Source organism: Penaeus japonicus, unplaced genomic scaffold (assembly GCF_977035675.1).
Source record: "Penaeus japonicus unplaced genomic scaffold, GWHDUDI00000001_assembly GWHDUDI00000017, whole genome shotgun sequence".
Classification (NCBI taxonomy): domain Eukaryota; kingdom Metazoa; phylum Arthropoda; class Malacostraca; order Decapoda; family Penaeidae; genus Penaeus; species Penaeus japonicus.
Window position 1 is genome coordinate 20,790,274 of NW_028234419.1, and position 7,500 is coordinate 20,797,773.

At 32.3% G+C, this 7,500-nt stretch overlaps 1 protein-coding gene across 2 annotated transcripts in view; it reads left to right on the top strand.

The window, feature by feature from the left end:
• LOC122267586 (X-linked retinitis pigmentosa GTPase regulator) overlaps window positions 1–7,500 on the top strand; it is a 33,312-nt gene that overhangs the window by 24,148 nt on the left and 1,664 nt on the right. For both annotated transcript variants that reach the window (XM_086546083.1, XM_086546084.1), the window contains one exon: window positions 1–7,500. This exon is cut by the window's left edge and continues 2,289 nt beyond it; it is cut by the window's right edge and continues 1,664 nt beyond it. The gene's annotated coding sequence lies outside the window, so the exon portion shown is untranslated.

The following is a 7,500-nucleotide window of genomic DNA, read 5'->3' on the forward strand; positions in this document are numbered from 1 at the left end:
TAGAGACTATAGGGGTCTTTTATGTGCCTTGTGTTAGCCTATACCAAATGATTGTGCCTTGGCAATGAAAACATTTCATCAGATAGTTTGACTTTGAGAGAGTAAGCAGTCATAAAGTAGTAAACCATGTAATACTATTTTTATTATTCATTTGTTGTATATAAATAATAGACATAATTGTGTTGTAAAGTTAGTGAAGTAGTTCCTGTTATGTCTGTAAAAAGTACAATATTGTAAAAGTAAATCAACTATATCAAATAAAGTTATATTATGATAAACTTATTGTTGAAGCTAACATTTTTAGTCGGATATTAATTGATTGGTAATTAATAATACAAACATCCGTTCCTTTTTTCCTTTCTTACATTATGTTTGATATGAAAACTTGTATTTTGACATAGTTGTTACTATGCAAAATTTGCAATATTAATAATTTTACACTTACCTGTATTAATTTTTTCTAATTTGATATCAAAGGTGAAAGTTTTTTTTACATTATTCTTATATAAATGTATAAAGATTTTACAAACTCAGAAAAAACTCTATATATGGTTTAAATGCTTTCTAGTTGAACAGTACCTTCGCCTGTTGCAGACTTGGATAGATTTGCTTAATTGGTCCCCAGGACAGGCACTAGTGCCACTTGAGAGGTACCGAAGATGGGTTTTATTTCAGAGTGAAGGAACTTCACCTGATATATCATGAATTTTCGCACTCTCTCTCATTCACTTGTTGTAATACTAGAGCCATATTTATGTTTGTCAATTTTTGTGTTTTATTATCTAGTGAGAGTAATGTGTACTTTATGACTTGAGTTTGCTAATGTTTTATAGAAGTATTACAGTTTTATTAGAAGAAAAAAGATTTTTTTTTTTTTTTTTTGTATGTGTACCTTTGTAAACATATGCAAAAGAAATAAATATTCCTGAATGAAAATAAATGAAAAGATGGGGAAGAGGAAGGAGACCTATACTTTCAACTGCAATTACCACATCACAAAGCATCTATATGGGCACAGGGGCACTTTCCAGACTCTGCACATGATCGGGATCACCTTCCTCTTTTCATTATGGTTGCATCGCTGGTACCTTAGAGGTATTCATCTTGCTGTGTGTCACTACTCAGAAGATAGTGCCATCTATGCATTGAATTTTAAACTAAACCTATTTTGGTGAATATTATGGCAATTTTATTAATCATAACTGCATTATTGGTATTATCATTCAGTACATGGATTTAATATTCATAGTGTAATAAAGAAACATCAGGCCAAAAACTTGTTTGGCACATGTCCACAAAGGGTAAGACTACACCTTTCTTTCAATATATTGAACCAAAGCTAACAGCTTACACAGCTAACTGTCCAATGTTCCATGGTTTCTTCTTTTTATTTTATACAAAAATGGCATAAAAAATCAGGTAAATTGTCCTGCTCTATGATTCTACAATATCATCAATCTAGAAAGCATCACTATCGGAATTTGTTCTCTTGTCCAGCAAAAATCTTGGTTAATCTTACCAATTAGGCTGTGCAAGGATGCATATGATTAATGATTGTAATTCATAGAATACTCAAAAAACATTTCAAGAAGATTTAATCAGAGGTCAGCAGTGATAGTCAGAATATGAAAAAAACGAGGGTGACCGGTGACTTCTGTGGCTGTCACATGCATCTCCCATGACAGTACAGCCCTACTTGGCCTTGCTCAAACATGTTCTGAACATGTACAATGTTTGAGACCTTCAAAATATTATTTACATTGCACATGCGCAGCCATCTACTGGTAAATTTGACAATTATGAAGCTTTTCCGAAACAAAGACTGTGGACAGTGCTATCTCGTGTTTCTTGTTTTCAGTGTAAATGAATTAACAATAAATATTTTACAATGCCACAAATCATGCAAAATTCCGTGAAGTGAAGTAACTTTGGTCAAGCTGACTAATCAAACTGAAATCAAAGGTTCCTTGCCTTCTCAGCCACATCTACCATGTACGAATGGTAAACCAAATTTACACCTCTAAACATAGCGAATATTGTAATGTTTGAGCAGTCGGGTAAGAAATATGGTGATCTAGAGCTGCTCCAGGATATCTTGATATGGAGCAAGCAATCGAGAGGGGGTACAGGGACAGAGCTCCTGTGTTAGAAAGATTTTTTTGTTCAACAGGTGATTATTTGTCAAAAACTGCAAATAAAATTAGGTCCTTTCACTTGTTCGTTCATGTGGTTTGAATTTTTAGTGACCGATCCTTGCTTCGAAATTTTAGTTTTCGTGCTCTCCTATCATTTTAGAATAGTTCTTGCCTCAGGGTTTTCCACTTTTCCTGTCTCTTTATGATTGTAATACGAACCTTGGCTCGGGGTTTTTAGGGTTCCACATTCATTCACCTTTAGATATGTGCAATGAGTGAATTCACTCACCCCCTCAAAGAAAATAAAAAATAAAAAAAAAAACAAAAAAAAAAACTAATGAATAGATAAAATGATAATGGAGCAACAGGGACTCAGAGGGATGTGATTGTATCAGAAAGAATTACCATATCTCTTATTGAGTGATGAAATCCTGTTACAAGTAAAAAAATATGAGAAATTCCAGAATGTGCTGCTGTCTTCTTTTTTTTTTCAATCTTTTACCAGGAAACAGAGAAGAGGAAAATCATAAATTTAGGAAAATGTAGAATAACTGATAAGGTAAGTTTTGAATACAAGAATGACAATATTATTAATATAATTTTTTAAGTCATATTTTTACCTTGATCCTTTTGAAACAGGCCACATTTGAAGATGTTCAGCCTGGACTATGCATCTTATATTATGTGTTTTCTTTTATTTTCTAGACTTACTGTATTATGTGCGAATCTATATGTGATGAATTAACAAAGTAATACAAATTAACATTTGGTATAATAAGGTATGAATAGCTTACAATTTCAAAAAGAGGAAAAATGCTGTATGAAAGTGGTCACAAACATGCCAATCGGGGAGGGTTTAGACCTTGTATTTAATGTGAAAAGGTATGTATCTGATGTGTTTGTATTTGTGTCACAGGTATTTTATGTTGATGTGTCATATTCTTATAAAATTATCAGTGGGGAAATGGGCTTTAATAGTGTTTTGAGATCACAGGTTTAGTTTACAAAATAAATAGAAAAGTCTGTACCCAGTGCACAAGTTCAGGCCAAAGCTTAGACATAATGTTATTTAGGAATGTCAAACTTGGCTGTTATGTACATGACAAAATATGACATTATGCAGCAAATTGGCCTCTTCATCAAAACTTTTTCCCAATTATTAAAGTGTAGATAAACATTTCTTAACCTTTTCTGTTTTATGACCTCCTGAGAAACTCCTTAGAGCAGTACTGACACAGTGAAATTAATTATGCTGAACTTCATAGAAAGGTAAGAGACAACAGAAGACAACCCAGTTTTATTTAAAATACCAGAGCCATTGCCAAAACCACAAAACTGCTAATCCAACAGAACTATTAAATTCCTACTCATGCAATCAGTTATGTTTAGGAGCAGTACTCAACAGGCGACCTCCCATGTAGGCATTGATCAGATACCTCTAGTGTGCCTTTGTTTTCAGTGTCACTAAAGTCCATACATAACAACAGGTTAAGAGGGACTGGATTAGCAAAGTCAGGGCCCTCTTAAAAAGAAATGGACAGTCCCTTTGCAGTTTAGCCCAAAGTGTTAACAGCTCAACAAGGACAATAATCAGTCAAGAATCCCGCGTATTATAAGAAATCCTATCTTCACAGCACATTCAGTATCAACTGATAGTACTGCCCTCCATGGAAGAGGATCTGAAGATCTATGTCATTATCTGAGGGAAAAAGCCCTGTGACCATCCATTATTTATGGTAAAGTCACAAGTCATGGGCAATATTTTGAGGTTTCCTTGGAGTGAAAGGCTCTGGGAATTCGCAACGGAGGAAGATATCAGCCGTGAACACTATATGCCTGTTTTCAAAGAGAGGCAAACCTATTTTGCAGCCAGAATTAACTTTCTGAGGGCATGGAATGTATTTGATTGTCACAGACTCAGTATTTTATCACTTTGTTGCATATCTGTGTCTTAATATATGTAAAAAAGAAGACAAATAAAATTCATCTTATTTTCTGCAAAACCTTCCAGATTCCCTGGAGCCAGACTGGTTAAAAAACAGATTTAGGTAAATCCACGTATTATCACTGATATTATTTTTACATTACAACATTACTAAAGTGAATACACAATGTATATTTATAATATCATTAGCTTCATGAAATTAGCTTGGAAAAGAACCTAGTATAAAATTTTAATTTGATGGGTAAACACCCAAATTCTATATCTTATTTGATTTTGATTAATGGCTTTCTTTTTCCATTCTATTTTGCATTGTACTGAAGTATAGAAGAAACAAAAGAATAAAATTGTATTGATTTGGATCTACTACTAATGTATTAAATCCATCATTATTTGATTCACTCTAAACATTTTTGTATAATTTTTTTTTTTATATATTGGTAAAGCAACGTAATGTAAATGTTATATTGTGTTAGCATTTAAACATGTTTTTCTAACATAAAATTTAAAAGTGTTTGCAATTAGGAACAAAAAAAATTAGGCATGGCACCCATGAAAATCAGGGTACTCAAGCTAGTTCAATTAGAAATTCTATTTTGAGAAAAAAAGACAATAAACTTCCTAATAGTGTCATGTCCACTTATTAGAAAAAACACAATTTTAGGTTGCAAGCTATATAGGCTATATCAATAGCCTTGAAATGTCTATACCCAAGAAGTATTTTGTTGACCCATGTTTATTGTAGTAGCATTTATCCACCCTTTTACCAGCTTCTTGACCTTACAAAATGTAAGTAAGGTCTATCATAAAAGTATTATTGAATACATATAACGTATACTGTGTTTATAAAAGAAAGTTAATGTTTTGCATAAATATCTATTTCATCTGAAGTTTTTTTCTGAATATTCAGTCATTTTTTTACCTGTACTCATATTTCCGGCACAAGTTATGTTACTCATTGCAAAAGCGTCTGGAAAGATAAATTTCCAAAATTGTACCATTTAATTTTTTTTTGTTTCATTAACTTTTACATAATACAAATGGAGCACACATTCATTCTTAGTAGGAAACAGAAGAACAGGAAGCCTGTGAAATTCTTGCTCCTTTCTTGAGATAACTTTTAAATTTGAAAGAAGAAAAATGATGTTGAGCTATTTAAAGTATTGTTATATGCGAAATAAGGACACTTCAGTCTTAGTTATTACAATCCCTGAGAATACAGGCTTATGTTTTATACACTATTAGGGCAAAGTAATAACAAAGAAACAGCTGAAATGAATGCTATATAAAACTTCCCTGTTAACAACTGAAAACACAACTTAGTCTTTCAATAAAACAAATTCAAGTTCAGTTTCTTACAACTGACAAAATGTGGGTGGTTCCCCAGGATGGCCCCAACACGAGCCACTAGCGGGTAAGTAATCAAGTAAGTAATACATATCTTGTAGAGTTCTAAACAGACATATTTTCAAATGTTTTGAATAAGTTATAATTATACTTGAAGTTTAACAATTAGGTGATGTCCTGTTACTGTATAGTATTTGTATTGAAAAAATTAAGATCAGGAAATGTCAATATAAAACTGAAACATTTATACTAATGGCAATTTACTAGCTTCTCCAGGAATATTATCCTGAGTACTGATCAGAATTTGAGTGTGTATATATAGTTTGAAGGATTTAACAATTTTAAATTTTAAATTAGCCAATTTTTGGTAAACAGGGATTTCATATGAATAATAGAATGAAGAAAAAAACGTTTTATCTCATTTGAGGTGAATTTATTTTATGGTACCACAGAAGAAATGAACAATATAAACACTCATTCTCCAACAGGGGACATGGTTTGGTTTTGGTTTATTTTCCATAATTCTAATCCTACATTGCACACAATAAACATCTTGAACACTTTGAGTTTACATGTATGCAGAGCTAGGTCAAAATATAGTAGGAAATCTTGGGTTTCATTAGTTTCAAAATGTACTTTGATAATCTAACCACTATAGAATATGACCTCATCTGCACATCTAAAAGTTGCTGTACATATCTAGCTGAAAGTCAGAAATACAGCAAAATGTTATAATGCACAACATACAAAAAAACATATAAAAATATTTCATTTTTTTGTATTTACCTTTGAAAGGGCTTCAGTTAACTTCACCAATATGAAAGTTAATTATGAAACCTTCATATTATATAATGAAAAAGGGCATCTAAGTAATCATCAGAGAACAAAAATTGCACTTCATTATTATAACTGCAATCCTTAGAATATGTAATTGAATAGTTAATTTGAATAACAGTGGCTAAAGCCTATTATGTGAAACATTTCATTTGTGTTTTTGTAATTCATCTCCCTGTCAGCATTCTTCTTAATAACATTATTTTTTGCCAGTATTCTTTCCATGGCCCTTGAGATATCGCAAGACCCTTTATTGCAATCCTCCTTTTAACAGGTCATCACTGGATCAAACAGGAAGTGGCCATCCTGGCTTTCATAATTCTGTTTTTTCAATGTACTTTTTAGTTACACTGGCAGGTACAAATTGGTGTAACTTGAAGGTGAATACTTCAGGACTCCCTATAAAATTTTGGTGATTTCATATTTTGTTTAATAAGAGCCTCTCCCTGGGTTGGCTTACTTTTCATATATTCAAACTATGGAGTTTTATTAGCCATGTATTTGATCCATGATAGCCTCTCATACTCATTGTTTTTTTTTCTCATTACATCTGCTTTTTATCATGAGTGATATGGTTGATTATGTACTTACACTTATTGCAATTTAATAAATTAATGCTTATCTTTGGAGCATCTAGACACAAATGATAAATGGTTGCACAATCAAGACCCATAATTTCTTTCAACAAACTTTCTTTCACAGATGGGAAGAGTATAAGGAAAACTTCAAGGTTAAAATAATATTGACATAACAGTGATAATCACACATTTATATTCTCATTCTGTGTAACTACTGTTTAATGGGATTATGGTATCTACTGTCAGAGAGACGCTACAAGTATCAAGCATCTGCTTTGACCTCAATTCAGCAAATCCAGATTTACAATAAAATCCTAAATATGGTAAGCCTAAAGCTTCATAAGATCATGTGTATCTCAACTCACATGTACTTGTTTCTTTCTCTAACTGATGAGGATGTTTCTTGTGGCTTTGCTCAGAACCAAGAAAATACTGTGTATGCAGGTCCCCTTTTGAGCATAATCCTTATTTCCAATTAAAAATGTATGCACTTACAAGATATTGCCTTTGGATATTGCTGAACTGCAAGATTGGCCACTAATTTTAATAATCAAAAGATAGGTATAGGATTATCTTTTTCCTTTCTTCATAATTGTAGGCTGTACGCAGAGTAGATAGTACCATCTTCTGAGGGGCGGAAATACATACAGTGTTTATATATACA